The 16,832-nt window shown below is 36.5% G+C and overlaps 1 long non-coding RNA gene across 1 annotated transcript in view; it reads left to right on the forward strand.

Annotated features, from left to right (window-relative positions):
- Positions 1–140: 140 nt before the first annotated feature.
- LOC118766946 overlaps positions 141–16,832 on the forward strand; it is a 43,354-nt gene continuing 26,662 nt past the window's right edge. The window contains exon 1 of the long non-coding RNA XR_005002852.1: positions 141–226. This is a non-coding gene — a long non-coding RNA (uncharacterized LOC118766946). The remainder of the gene's footprint in view (positions 227–16,832) is intronic.

Raw genomic sequence — 16,832 nt, forward strand, 5'->3', positions numbered from 1 at the left:
GTTTTCATAAAAAAATTGAATGGCTCTTAAAAAAAGTTGAAATGGAACTTATTTGAATTCCGTTTCGTTGCGTTTCGGTGCGTATCACGTTCCAATCATTACATATTATCGACCCAATTTTTTCACGTTTCAAAATGGCGTTGGCTTATATTTCCAATGTAATTGTCAAGGCATGTTTAAGACATTTTTTTTAGTGTTTAAAAGCTGTATGCAACAATAATGTCTAGTAAGTCTCTCTTTTATCTGTTCTTTCGAGATTTAGATGAAGTTAACAACACGTTTTCATTTGGTTTTACTATGAAACAACTTTTTTTTTATATACCCACTGCTACAATGACGTCATATTCTGTCGACTTTAGCAGAAGAATTTTTTCATCTATTTTTAACATTTTCCTTTGCCGCTAAGAGAACTATATATTCAACAGTACATGTAAGTTTATCTCAGAAATTAGATATTCATCGAATAGAAGCTGCTTTAATAAATTTAAATATATTCCATCAACATTAAGAGAATGTTAAATAGACATCCATTCTGGCATGTTTCGTTACCAAGAAAAAAAAAGTCATATCTATGCTTTTGACTGATTTATTGTATCTTTGTATTTTGCTGATAATCTTAGAATATAGATGAACGCATTTAAAGGCTTAATACATTTAGTCTGCTAAGGTTTTGAAATTGCCTTTTTTCAGATTTTTTTTTTTCTGTATCTAGATCGCTAATATTGGTTTTATTCTTACTAGGCGTAATAATGCCGAATATATTAGAGGAAATGAAAATTGAGATGTGATTTTCACGCATTTCCCCACATGAATCAAGAATTGAAATTGCGTCGTGGTTTCGACATGCTTGATTTTTTTTTATTTGCTATACGACATTCGCCAGTCCTCACAGGACTAACGATCATCATCAAGTAACCTGTATAAAAATTACTTGTTCATAAGTACTATTAGTCTCATGTTACCCTTGATTTAGTAAGTCCATGATAAAAGCTGTGACCATCCTGCTTTTTTTAAAGGGGCTATGTCTCCCTTGGTTCACGTAAACTTTTTTGGCAAGTTTCATAAGACACATTAAGAAAAGAATTTAATTTTTAACCAATATAGCGTGTAATTTAACCAATTTAGTTCATTGTTTCATTCACCCACCATGTATTATATTACCTAGGGATGTCGTCTGTACAGTCATATCCACATAACGCTATGAAATCAGAGCTAAGCAAAATTGAGATTACGAGAAACATTTATATTGCAGAAGAGGGTTCTATGGAAGAGGAAAAGCTGAAAAAATTAAGTTTGATATTCAGAAAGTAACACGGAGATGTCTGTTTATATTGAATGTAACATAAATTCAACCATGAATTAACTACTAAGATTTTCTACGTAAATTAATAGAATTTAAGAACCCAGTTGAGACAGAAAAGAGACACACCCTCTGATGGGACAGACAGACTCTTCCAGACAATAAATATGTGGTTTGAATTTCATTAGTGAACTTGTTTTCTCGTCTTTTTTTTCTCAAACTGGTGCAAAATTCTGTCCGTCCATCCGGGACCACTGTATCTCAGTTTATATTTGCTCTACATAGATATATGTTATGTTTTTGGAGTCAGAATGAGCTTGGGATTGGAAACCTGCCCTTCATTTGATTCTTGAACATCCAGCATTGGGATCATGTTTGGATGAGGATTTGTTATATGCTAACAGTTGAAAATTCAAATTCAAAAAGAACTCAAAAAATTTGTAAATTTTCAAGTTTTTCGTTTAATACCATATTGGTAGGGTACCAATAAATGCTTTATTATTATTATTGCTCTCTAGTTTTGGGCCACAGACCCAGTTAGCATTCACAGGAGTGACCTCAAAAGTCTGCACAGAGGGCGTCATTTAAGCTAGTAACATATAAAATTAAATCAAACAAGTTCAGAGAATTAAGGAACTATTGCACTGTCATGGTCAGTTTTTCCACAAGATGAATAGTTTTTTTTTTTTTAAATGATATATTTGTTTTAGATAGATGTACTATCTTTGCTATAACAACAGTAAAGCAAATTATATGTGATTGCTGGTGTACAACAGTTCATTTTACCTTTGATGCACAGGTACCCACCACAAGATGGATACATGCTTCACCACAAGATATTCCCAACATAAATGTTCAATAAGATACACAGTTTAGAATAAGTTGGAAGAATTAAGCATAAATTAGTAGGGTAGGGTCAGGTCGGCCTGGATGCAGTTACCTTATTCTGAGGAGCAGAAGCTGTTATTGTAGTGACAATATATAGGATTAGGGAACACATTTAATATGTTATAAATGAAAGCCTTGAATAAAATACTTATGGTATTTAGCAAAATTCCATAAAGTTTTGAGTTCAAATCCTACTATGGTCAACTAATCACCCTTCAGGGTTGATAAAATAAAGTACTAGCCAAATTCTGTGGTCACTATATGTACTTGTATATTGTTGGCTGTTTCTTATGCCTTGAGATTTTCATTTTCTCTTTGTTGAAGAAAATATCACCAGGAAAAAATGGCATAGATTTGTTTCCACTGATGGAAGTGACCCACAGTCTATGATTTCAGGGCCATCCTATGCTGCACATGTAGAATAAGACAATTAATATCAGGTGATAGAACTGCAATGGACTGACACTGATTAGGTTTTAGGCTCAAATGGCACATTCATAGCCACTCTGTTTAGTGTTACATTCTTCCAGTTCAAAATTTTTGCATATTTATCATTATTGTTAAATATGTTGACTTGTTCTGCCATTGTGGTCTGGAGTAGTTATATGTGCATATAGAATATAATCATTAGATATACAGTATATATATTGTTTTTGCATTGATGCTGGTGTAGCTTAGACATGTGTGAAGTATACTCTCATCACTTCATCTTTATATCTTAGGTTCTCACTGTAATATTTAACTTCCACTGTTATCTCATTTTCACTTAACACTTATCTGTTTGCATGAAATGCCTACACCAGTGCAGCCACCTCTCTTATAGAGGTGTTGCCTTGATTATCCAGTTTGTTTGTGCTCTACCTTTCTTTAATATTAATGTGTTGCACAATCAGTGGATCATATACAATTTATTTCGTTTGATCTTCCATATGCAACATAGTAGCCTCTAAACAGTCACTCAACTTGCTAGAAATAGCAGCCAGATTTCTTAAAATCATACCCTTGCATCTTATAAAAGAATACACTGGGCAGTGTGATCCAGAGTATACAATGCACTTCTTGAAAAATGAATAGATGGTCATGGCTAGAATATTTTTGATCATAGGCCCACTCAATCAGGGTTAAACAGCAACTATAAATCTGCCAAACTTAATGTCCATATGTCATTACTATGTAAGATCAGGTTACTTGTATATCCTTCAGATATTCATTTTATATGTGAATGTATGTATTTAGCTTTACTCTGAAATAGTTTGGAGACTAAAATTTCCAAGGGAGAACATACAAGTCTACAATCGAAGGAACTTAAACTAAGCTTTGTCTTGGTCAGTAGAAAAATTCACCTGTAAATTTGTTGTTGACTATGATTTAAAGAATCATTTTGACTTACTTGGAGCAATAATGTGGATTTAAGATGTCAAATGAATTGGATGATGTAGTTGTTTTGTATTTCCAAATCATTTCTTACTGAGCAGATCTATGATTAAAATCATTTCAGTTGTGTGCCCTCCCATCGTTTCCCTATATGCAAATAACTTAGGATTAGTGTGTCCTTTTTGTAAGATGGTGGAATGTGATTTGAAAGATTTGGCTGCTATCTCTGGCAGGTCATGCAATCATATAAAGGCTCCCCTATTGGCTTGTTGATAATTTGGTCGAGCAGTTAGGTAGGTGGCTTAATGCCTTGAGTACATCTTGTCAGAGAAATGCATGTGTAACAAAGCATTTAATAGACTAGACTTCTCATCTGGTGGGGAGATATAATCACTTACTGTTTAACTCTTCCATAACAATATTTCTTATGAAATACTCTGTGTATTCCAATTAATATTTGAAAATAAGATTTTGGATGGGTTTTATTACCAAACTGTTGTTATTAAAGTTACATGTTTTTATCATAGAACCAACATCAGTATTGAAAGGGAACCTGGATATACTGCCTGTTTTTGCATTTCTAATAGAGTCAGTATGTCTTATTTACTTAATCTACTGAATATTGGGGTTGTTCAAATCTTGTTTTTCAGCAGATCAACATAAAGAAAAAAAATTAAAGGTATTGTATGAATATATGCATTTTACATAATAAATTGAATAAAGAAAAATTAACATCAAATGAAGGATTTTTTTATTTTCTGAGAAAACGTACACACACACACACACACACATGCACAAACAAAATAGTTAAGAGAAATTACCTTGGCATTCTGCATGCACATACAATATAGATTCCTTTTTATATAATATATAACTGAAAAGTTCATAGGCTGACCAAGATACTCTCATGGAATATGACCAAATGAGGTTCATCTTGAGCAAGTTGGTATAGTACTCTCCTTTGATGGTGTGGTCCTTTTTAAGATAGTCAATAAACACATAATGAAATGCCAATGAAATGACCTTGGCCTCCTTTGGAGCAATTGAGGAAGAATGTTTTCAATGAATGGACTGTCTCTTTCTCTTTGGCTCAATGTGATGATGCCAACACTCATCCTGGTTAGGAAACATTCAAGGAAACCAGCTGGATCTGCCTAAAACAATGTCAGATTTTGTTGTGATGTGATCAGCCTGGTGCACATTTTGATCAGGTGTCGGCTGTGGCATTTGCCAAGCAGAAACCTCCATCATGTCATATTTATCGGGCAGAATATTCTCAACTCTCACACAGGACATGCTAATAGTATTGGCTACTTGATTTATTATCAATTGCTTGTCATCCATCACCATATGGTGAACACAATGTTTTCTTCAGTGGTAGCAGTTGCAGGACATCCAGATGTTGGGTCATCTTCAAGACTATCTTTATCCATCCTAAATTCAGCTGCCCTCTTTTTTACTGTTGATAAAGCTAGAGTGTCATCCCCTAATGTAGCAACCATGTCAGCATGAATGTCCTTGGGAACTAGACCCTTTTCTGGAGGTTCTTGATAATACCACAATACAAAATTTTGTCCATTTTTCAAGAGAAATTGCTACTAGTTACTTTTGAAGTCTTCCTTGAATTGTCAGGTCTCAGCTTACCTGGAAAGAAACAATGCAGTTATTAATAAGGAGTTGAAATTAATGTATGCAAGATTTCAAAGTTTTAACATCATTCCTATGAACTTTCCAGCCCACCCTTGTAGTATAATGTTGATTTACTAAGATCTTTACAATGAGAAGGCAAAAGCTCCCAGAGGTTGTTTTAAAATGGGGAGATAACTAATATGAGCTATTCCAAATTTTAGGAACATTTTTTAAAATGCAGTCAGGAGTGGATCTTGTCTTTAAGCCAACTGGCAAAAGCAACAGACATGCTTTGATCTTGTGAGATCTCATCAACAGTAAAACATGTGGGTTTGTGTGTGAGCACTTATAAATATATACATACACACACACACATAATCATTATTGTTTTAATGGCTACTTTTCTGTGCTTGCTTAGAAAGAGTATATAAGGAAGAGATTTCTATGGCCAGATGCTCTTCCTGATGCCAACACTCACCTGTTTCCAAGTTAAGAAATGCTCTTTCAGTCTATAAACAACTTGGACATGTTTACATGGAGAACTGAAAACAAAATGACACCAAAATGAGTGTTTTGTTTACAATGGTTGGGTAACATGCTTTTTTAGTGGACTACAAACAGATGACATTGTTAATGAAGCCATTGTTTACAAACCAATGAATGAACACATGTATAAACTTGAGAAATACAAACTCATTCTCACAAACACACATGTACATGATGAACTTCTTTCAATTTGCATCTATCAATTCCACTAACAAGGCTTTGGTTGACCTGAGACTATAAGATGCTATGCAGTGGTTGGGAAATGAACTTCTTAACAACACAGCAATATATATATATATATATATATATATATATATATACATACATATGGATAACTTGTGCAAGTGTCTTCTAATACAGTTCCAGGTCAGTCAAATCCTTGTGTGTGGATTTTATAGACATAACCTGAAGCAAGCCCATCATGAGCCAAGCACTCTAACCACTTCTCCACGTGTCTTCACCGTTCTTTACCATTCTACCTATCCACCACCAGAATATTGCTATCACATCAAGAACAAAAAGTGCCAATATATAATTTGGTGAAATATTGACCTCTTCCTATTAAAATGTCAATGTGTAGAAGAAAATACTATATATTACGCTGACATATTCACAAATAATACTGCAATATGGTACATGTGATTTAATTACTTCACCAGTGCAGTAGCTCTTTCCATCAACTGAAAGATACAACTGCATTCTCCAAATATATTTGAACATCCAAAAATAGAAATAACTACAAACATTACATTGGTGAGCCATGACAAAACCTGTAGTAATGGTTGAAAGCTTTACAATTTCTGTCTTACAGAGAGAAACTCCATATCATTTGACACTCGGTTTCTTCTTACCAACACATTCCAAAAATCCTCATTAACTAAAATGTAAGCCTCCTGGGGCATATTAAATGGCATAGACAATGTAACCAGTTAAGATCCCTTTTCCATAAACTTTTTCTCATCCTGCTTGTTTGTAGTGAACTATATACTTAGATGTATAAAACCTTCAAGTAAAAATTTTGTAATCATTTAGGTTGGCGATTCTCAACCATTTCTTATCTATGAACCCCTTTTATTACTATTTTTTTTTTATTTTGGTGGATCCCCATAGCCATTTGATGTTTAGAGACTTCTTTCCAAATTCCTATTTTGTTTTTCATACATTAACTTGTGTAGGTTGAACTATATAAAATAGAGAATGAAACCCAGCTGTTTCTTGCAATGAATACATCTAAATCAAAATTTTTTGTGGACTCTTAAAGTACTACTTCGGACTCCCTATATACAATTTTGTGAGCATGAACCCCAAAAATGTTACATGGACCCCAGTTAAAAACCAGTGATTTAGACATTACATTAAGTTTCATTCCTATATATTTTTCTCTCTTACTTTTCTTTGATAAGGTGTAATTCAAAACATTAACTGCTTTTCCATTTATTTTCATTGTGCACGGAGTGTCTTGTTTTATTTCTCTACACGTTTCCCACCACATGTTTTACTTGTTTAATTTCATATTTTATTTATTGTTTGTCTCCTCTTTACCTTACACTCTTCCTGGTTTTATTTGTGAGTTTTTAACTATCATTATCATCATGTTAACATCCATTTTCCATACTGGCATGGGTTGGATGGTTTGACTGGAGCTGGTAAGGCCAGGAGCCACACCAGGCTTCATTGTCTGTTCTGGCATAGTTTCTATAGTTGGATGCCCTTCCTAATGCCAACCACTCCACAGTGTACTGCATTCTTTTTATGTGGTACCAGCACTGGTATCAGTTCTGCTATGGCAGATGGGTATTCTTAAGTACAGCAACACACCAGATATCTTGGTCCTTTGGCATCTCCTTTGTAAGGCTCAGTGTCTTGAGATCGACCTTCAATACTTTGTCCTATATATATATAAAACATGAAGGAATATGGATTTGAAATCTGGGCAGATACCTTATGAGCAATCTGATACAATTGCTTCACCCACCTGTACAGGTAACACTTTGAATTATGCTGCATAGGATTGTCCACCTTTAGATTCAAATGTGTTGCTATATAAACCAACTAAATGCACATAAGTGCTATATCAAAGGACACTTATCCAGCAAAAACACGTGTTAGAGTGGAGTATGAAGAAAATACTTTAATAAATAAACTTGAAATCAATAGACAGTAGCTGACCAAGAGAAGCACAAGAGCTTTTAAGGATGCATTCTGGGGCATTTGCCCAAACAAAACTGTGTGTGTGTATGTATGTTTATATATACACACACCTTGCATAGCATTGACTCACTATAGCATTCTTTTCAGTTGGACAATAGTGAGTGAGACTCATGGAAATTTCATAGTTTATAAAATTTTTTGTTATGCTGATGCATAAATTTATATACCTTCATAGCATTGTTTCATTAGGTTGAATAGATTTATGATAATGAGCTCGACATTGGCTAAAAATTATTGAGAAAAAAAAATGATTTATTTTGATATTGTATCATAGGACCACCAGATTTGTTTCTGACATATTCTTGAGTGAATATTCTTCAAATTAATTAACTATTCTTCATTCTTGTTTTATACTCATTTCCTTTCTTGAAGTTCTTCATGACACTCTGTCTGCTGTGCTTCCCTCTCTCTCTCTCTCAGTTGTCACATATAATCATCTCACTGTTCACCATCCATTTTCTCTCTACATATCTGTTGAATTTCTCTTCCATGCTGAAGGTACTATGTACATTAGTGTTCAGTATATTAATACTTTCCTGTTGGTTTTTTTTTAAACTTTCTCTACTCTATAGTTTTTGTCTTTCTTGCTTTTCGCCCCTATTGTCTTATCCTTTTTCTTGTGACCTCAAGTCTTCTTTATTGTCTTATAGTAAATGTTATTTAAATGCGAAGTGAAAATTGTGTTGCTGCAAAACATTTGTAGAAGTGTAAAAATATAATAAAAGATTAGACTTGTTATTCCAGGGAATTTAAATGGGTGAAAATGTTTTTGTAAAATATGTGACTGATTTCCTAGAGTTTTCCTTGAAAATGAAATTATGGAGGGATGTAAGAAACTATTGTAGCAAACAATAAGATTTGGATAAGTTGAATATGTGATGATTTATTCCTCTCATTATAAAAATGAGATTGCCAAAAGAGAATAATGATTATATTACAGTATGGAACAAAGATTTAAATGACTTCAGTTCTGCTGGGTCTGTTGATGTGGTCTGCTGTCTGTTGTGGTAATGATTAAAACCAGAGAAGACTGGTTGAAGAAAGCTGTGTGATAGGCTGGTGTCTGGTTCATTGACATTGGTCCAAAGAGACGTGTGTGGTCAATGGCTGCTGCCAAAGACCAAGCGAGGCAAAATACAATGGTTTTTATAACCTTGGTTAAGCTCCAGAGACAAAGTGGTCTTTCCTGTGTTGAAAACAAACTGCTGCAAACACATGATTGGACAGTTAGTAATTGACCAATATATGCAACTAGTTTGGCAACCCACTGGATCATGTGACTAAATGGAAAGAAAAGGTCTGGTGAGCCCATTCTGCAGTGTTTAAGCTTAAACAACCAAACATAAAAGCATTACACATTTCTGTTACACCCTCATACATTCACATTTTTCACATGATTTTTACTCATCATGAGTGGAAAATAACCTGCAATTCTAAATGCTGAAAATTCATCTAAACTGTCAAAAGCATCCTACTAGATGTGAAATTGCAAATGTTGAAGTGATTGGAAATTTGCAAGCATCAGGCATATAATGGGCCACTTCAGCTGTTATAACCATCATGAAGAACTTGGACAACAATTATTAGCAAAGATGACTCATTAAAAGTTTTTCTTTGAAAGATGTTGACTATATTGGTGGACAACAAAATGCAATGAAACATTAATAGAAAAAGCAAGTAGCATTTTCAGGCACTTACAAGAAGGAAAATTTAGAAGCATTCACTGCTATTAGAGGTTAGACTGATAGATCCAGAGGCATAACTAGCACAGCATCTGCATCTGGCAAAGCTGCAAATACAGACAACCAGACAGCCAAAGAATGTCTTTTTAAGTGTATCATGAAACATGATCAGAGAAGCATGCACTACCTTTCTGGAATTTGAAGATCAAAATAATTCCAGCAGTCACCAATAACATTATAAAGTCTCATAGTTTATCTATTGAAGAAGTAGAACAGTAACATTTCCAAAATGGGTCTGAAGACCAGTGTAGAGTCAGTAACACCAAGAAGAATTGTTCCCCAATTACATTGTCACTAAGATTACAGAAATTGCAGACCTAATACCTGAGAATAACCTTACCTAGGAACACAGCAGCAAAGTAAGGAGGCCTGTTCTGGACATGATACCCTGTTTCTGCAAACAGAGAAGATTCAAGAAAACAAAGACATTAAATATTCTTCAAAATGTGCCTGGGTCTTGTCTCAAATATAGCACCTTCCATGCTTTTTCACACTGCTGCTTTTCAAGTGAATTTATGGCAAGTAGGTCTATGTACTTGTTAAAGTTGATTAATTTGACCTGTTGAATTTTTAACAGCATTAAATCAAATTTTACTAATTTTATCGTAACTTTAGATCACACTGAGGTTATCTAAAGCTATTTGGAAGGTGTGGCAGTGTGACACTGGATTCTCTAGATTTTTTAACACTTTATTTTCATATCACTGTTAGGAATAATCTATCAAGCTTGTCTCTGTTTATATTATGTTAATGACCTCATTTAGTGCTACATTTTTTAGGAATGTATCAACCAGATTATTACTGTATATGTGTAAGTGCCACCAAGGCTGTGTGGCTAAGAAGTTTGGTTCTCAACCATGTGGTTTTTGGTTCAGTCCCACTGGGCAAGTGCCTGCTTCTGTAACTGTTACGAAAACCATATGAGTGGATTTGGTTGATGGAAACTTAAAAGAAGCCCATATATATGTGTGTAGATAGATAACTAGATGTGTGTGCATGTAATTATATGAATGAAGTGTATATATGCATTTGAAGTGCAATACCTTCAGCTGGAACCCTAACAGTATGTACATGTGGTATTTTAGAAGAGTAAAAATTCCATACTTCTGCAATTTATATATCTGTTGCATTTACACCATGGATAATATAGTGTGAAGAGACATAGCTGAAAGTTGACTGCATGTGGAATCAGGTTTAAGCATTAGTTGATTTCAATAGAAAAAGTATTTAATAAATATAGTGCAGGTGTGGCTGTGTGGTAAGAAGCTTGCTTCCCAACCACATTTCTGGGCTCAGTTCCACTGTGTGGCACTTTAGTCATGTGTCTTCTACTACAGCCTAGGGCTGACCAAAGATTTGTGAGTGGATTTGGTAGACAAAAACTGAAAGAAGCCTGTCATATATATATATATATGTGTGTGTATATCTGTGTTTGTCCCTCCACCAATGCTGGTGTGTTTACGTTCCCATAACTTAGTGGTTTGGCAAGAGACTGATAGAATAAGTACCAGGCTTTAAAAAAAATAAGTAATGGAGTTGATACATTTGACTAAAAATTCTAGAAGGCAGTGCCCCAGCATGGCTGAGACCAGTAAAAGATAAAAGATAGGATGTACATGTAATATTTGACAAAGAAAATGTGGACAATCAAATGCTTCATAACAATTGAGAATGTGTTGGATTTTCACTGTGTGAGATGTGAATTTGAAAGACACTTAGATAAGTTAGAGGTAGACATTTTATTCGTAGACATGCACATAATCTGGAATGCTCATCATGTCTATAAACATGTAACGTAAATGTGTGTGTCTTCATTTGACATCCATTTTTTTTGTGCTGGCATGGGTTAGATGGTTTGACAAGATTCAACAGGTCAGAGGTCGACATTGAATTCCAGTATCTATTTCAGCATAATTTCTGGATGATTTTATTTATGCAGAGTGCACTGGGTGTGTTTATCATTGCACCAGCACTAGTGAGGTTGCCAAGTAAATTGCAAGACAGAAAATGATCCCTCAGTGGAGTGAAGTTGGAGTAGAGAGGGAGGTGGCTTTATGCCAGGTGTTGAGAGGTTAAAGTATGATAGAGGGATAGACACAAGAGTCTTACTATAGAGGAGATACATATCTACCTTACACTATAAAAGGATGGGAAGGAGTAATGATAGTAGTGATGAGGTGTCCATGTAAAGAGTCAAAGAAATGAGTATAAGAGAGAATACGGACAAGATTGTGAAGTGGGGGGTAAGTTCATTAGAGTGCGAGAGGAAAGTGACAGATGGTTAGACAGAGATAGAGGTGAATGGAACAAGGGTGGAGGTATGGTCAATGGTAAATATCAGTACAGGGTGGAAAGTGAAAGAAATAGAGGCTCGGGAAGGTGATAAGTGGCAGTCCTGGAAGGGTGGAGAACACCCATTTAATAAACCTGTAGATGAGTCAGAAAATAGGAAGACAATTGGGTGTAGCAAATGTCAGAGGTATGTAGAGATGGCTGTAGTGAGTGGGAGTAGGCTATTAATAGCAAATATGAGGGAATGATAGTAGGAAAGAAAGTGTTGAAGATGAGGTATAGCAGCTAAGATGTAGCTCAGAGAAGAGGGAGAGTTAATTGGAAATACAAAATGGAGCAATCAGTGGGAAGGGATGACATTGAGAATGAGCAATAGATTTTGGAAGAGTGGGGAAATAACTGGTAGTACAAAGAGAAGATATTCTGCTCTCATGGGATTACAGCAACTGAATAGTGCTGTTGGGAAGAGTGCAGGGGGTAGGGTCCAGTGAATATGCAGATATATGCTTTTAGGACCTTGAGAAGGTCTTCTCAAGTGCAGTGAATTGCCAATCATCTTGATCCTTTGTTGTCTCCTCCATGAAGCCAAACATCTTGAGTTCAGCCTTCCCTACTTCATCATATGTCTTTCTGTTTCCCTCTTCCACAAGTTCTATCCACATTTAGCAATTAGTACTTCTTTATACAGCTGTTCTCATTCATACATACCAGCACAGTCTTCTCTCTTGCACATTGCTTCTGATTCCTCTTATGGTCAATCTTAGCACTTTGTCATACATGAACATTGATGTTTCACAGCCAACTATCTTAATTCCTTTCTAGTCTTTGCATATCTTCTACATTCAGGGCCCCGTGTCTCATAATCATGTAGCATGTTGTTTGCACACAAGTATCTACAATCTGCCTTTCACTCTATGAGAGACCATGTTTTATCAACAGAAGTAACAGCTTGCAGAACTTTCTTAATACTGTTCATATTCTTGCAACTATACTTTCAAAACATCCTGACTTACTGTTAATTAGGTGACCTAAGAACAGAAATTAGCTACTACCTTTGGAGAAGCTCTTGAGCATTTGAGAGCCATATACAAAGTCTAGTTTTTCTGAGATTCCACTGCACCTTTGTGTCTGCAGCTTGCATTGAGTACACTATATGAAATTTCTATCTACACCTTTCCAACATATTGAGCAGGGTCATTTTCCTAAAGGGAGTAGAGACCTGTCTATTTTCTTATCACTAGAAATTTTGGTCCTAGCTAAATTAACTTTAAGGTCCTTTGATTTCAGGTCTTGCTTCTACATCAAGAATTTCTGTTTTAGGAATGAGGTTATCAGCATATAGTAGTTCCCGAGGGCAACTAGTCTTAAATTTCTCTCGTGGCTGGGAAGGCTGTATTAAATAGAAGACTGAGATCTGAACCCCAGTGAACTCCTACTCATACTCTAAATTTGTTGCTAACTCTCAGTTCACTAATAGCACTCCTGTACATGACTCTTAAGCTATTTGTCTAACCCTAGCTCTCACAGAAACCAATAGATCACAAGAAGCACCCCATCAGAATCACTAAGTGCAATACCATTTTCCAACAGTACATACTGCTCATCCACAAATCTGGTTTCTCTCTGATAGCCCATCTTTGCTATAAGAAACACTTCACATTACAGAGCATTTGCAAACCTCTTACATTCTGCTTCTCCCTTTGCAATGTACACCTGATATAATTATTTGCTGCCTCCTTTTCCAGTCTTTCCAAGCCTGTCTCTTTAATGATTGTCCACCACCACATTATCTTTGGTCTGACGAACTTTGCACCAGCCACAGGTTTGTCTGTCACTCAGTAAGTTATCTCAAAAGACATCCAGTCCTCTATCTCCTTCTCAACAAATACTTCAACTACTACCTCAATTTCTGACTGTTCAATGGACCTTTAAGTTTCCATATCTTCCTTTTCCAGACTGGTTTGTGTCAGCCCTTTTAGCTCTATGTCTGAACTCACTAGTCACTACCTTGTTATTTCATATTCAGACTCATGTCCTGAACAGAACAAAACTTGTATGGTAGTGGTATAGATGGCCACTGTTCAATAACATCATCCTAAAGAACATGCAATTGAGCAGAAGTTCTTTGAGATAGAGCACTCTCAGAAGGAATGTGACTCGATGCACTCATACATCAAATGAGTGTCTTCCACACCTGAAACTTCTCTTGTTCTGATAGTGACTCAGCAATTCGAGCAATGTCATTGGCATAGAGGAGCTCCCAGGGGGCATCCTGTCTCGAATTCCTCTGTTATTGCCTGGAGGACTATGATGAATAAGAGGGGGCTAAGGACTGATCCTTGGTGGACCCCTACCTGGAATTCTTCACTGTAGTCATTGCTAACCCTCACCTTACTGACAGCATCCCTGTACATAGCTTGTACAGCTCTCACTAACCATTCATCTATCCCTAGTTTCCTCATTGACCACCAGATAAGGGATCAGGGGACCCTGTCAAAGGCTTTCTCTATGTCAACAAAAGCTAAGCACAGAGGTTTATCTTTAGCTAGGTATTTCTCCTGCAGCTGTCTTACCAGAAATATAGCAGCAGTGGTGCTTTACCCTGGCACAAATCCAAACTGCATCTCATCTAGACTGACTCTCTCCCTAATTAGTTGGGCTATGACCCTCTCTGTGACTTTCATTACCTGATACCGCTGTAATTATTTGTATTTAATGTGTCACCTTTACCTTTGTAGCAGTTGACTATGGTGCTGCTACAGCAATAATTGGGTATGACTCTTTCATGTATCACCTGGTTGACTATACAAGTAACTAGACTATAGTTGACACTGCCAGATATTTTAAGCATCTCTACAGTGATTCCTGGTGGGCCAGGGGCTTTCCCTGTCTTCATACCATTAATTGCTTTATCTACGAAGATACTGTCAATTTGGATAGCTGGTCCCTCTGTTGGGTCGACATTTGGCAGACTCTCTTTCTCCCATTCATTCTCTTCATTTAGCAACCTTTCATAGTGGCATCTCCAAATCTCTCTCTTTGCAGCCTCGTTAAATGCAAGTGAGCCATCATCCATGCAGATATATTTTTCTATGACATCACGATTCTCTCACACACTGTCTTGTAACACAAAACACTTCAAGTCTTTGGTCCTGACGATGCAGAACATTGGCAAATTTCTTTCTTTTCTGCTTCCCCTCTGGCAATCTGATACAATTCCCTAGCTTCCCTTCTGGCAATCTGATACAATTCCCTGGTACCACTGTTCTTCTAGTCCTTCTATGCCTGTTTCTTTACCCTACTGGCCCTGTCAACCACATTGTTCCACCACCATGTTACCTTGGGTCGAGAGGGGACTTTGCACCATCCACAGATCTGGTCAGCAACCTTCAACAGGTTGTCCCATAGGAACCTCCAGTTGGCTTCCACATCATGTGAAGCTATATCCCCCTCTATTTCATCAAAAGCTTTGAGTAATATGTCTTTAAATCTCTGTCCATTCGCAGGATCCTTAAGCTTCCAGACCCTTCTCTTACATGCTAGTCATCTTCTGGGCATACATTTAGCCCTGATCCTGAAGTCACTATGTTGTGGGGTGCATTCTTCATCTGGGTAGGTTTTGGCATTTGTAAGTAGCCATCTTACCTGTTTCCTGGTGATGATGTAATCAATTTGACTAGTGTGTCTACCAGAATGGTAGGTGAATAGGTGACTAGCAGGTTTCCTGAAGTTAGTATTACAAACCAGCAGCCTGGTTCCCTCATTGCGGGAAAGAAAACCATAGCCTCCATGTACGCCACAGAAGCCCCCTGAAGTTGCCAGCCACAACCAGAAGATCCCTGTCATTCGTCAATGCAGTAGTCTGCAAGAGGGTGTCATAAAATCGGTCTTTCTGTTCATCAGGTAGCCCTGGCTGAGGGGCTTAAGCCGAGATAATGGTTACTAACCCATGTTGCAGCACTAATCTAATCTTAAGTATTCTATCACAGACTGACTACCTCGATTACCTTATCAACCCATTTCTCTGCAAGAAGTATACCCACATCCCCCAACCTTGTCAGTGTTCCCTGCCCAGAAAATCTTATACCTATGTTCTTTGCCTGTGAGGAAGCCAGCAGAACTTCTTCTCCACCTTACTTCTTGGATGCAGCACAAATCTACACATTTCTCTATATATAGTATTTATCTCTTACCAGATGGTGTACTTATTTTGTCAATCTTACAATCATGAAACAGTACACTGTGTGTGTGTTGTGTCTCTGTATCTGTCCCCCACCACCACTTGACAACCAGTATTGATGTGTTTATGTCCCCATAATGTAATGGTTCAGCAAAAGAGACTGATAGAGTGAGTATTGAGCAAAAAAAAAAAAAGTACTGTGGTTGATTCATTTGATGAAAAATTCTTCAAGGTGGTGCTCCAGCATAGCCACAGTCTAATGACTGAAACAAGGAAAACAGGTACGAAAATAAATGGCAAACACTTATCTCATTGCCAATGAGTATTGATCTATGAATTGACCTCAGAACTACAGAAAATGCTACAAGACATCCATGATAGCAGCAAGCTTAAATATGCACTTAAGAAAAACTAAAGTCATATGCAAGTCCACTGCAAAAAAATAAATGGAGAGCAGCATTAGCATCAACAAGAGACGCATTCAGAAATTTATGTCTACATTTACCTGAGACAGTTGGTGACAAAAGACTGTCAGCAAGATCAGGAGATGTGAAGTAGAATCAGCCTGAACTGGATTGCCTTTGGCAACACTAGACTCCATCATGAGAAATAGAAGCATGCCATTAAGGTTTATAAAGAAAGCACCTAGTTAGTGAAACTTGGTTACTGA

Source organism: Octopus sinensis, linkage group LG18 (assembly GCF_006345805.1).
Source record: "Octopus sinensis linkage group LG18, ASM634580v1, whole genome shotgun sequence".
In the NCBI taxonomy this organism is placed as follows: domain Eukaryota; kingdom Metazoa; phylum Mollusca; class Cephalopoda; order Octopoda; family Octopodidae; genus Octopus; species Octopus sinensis.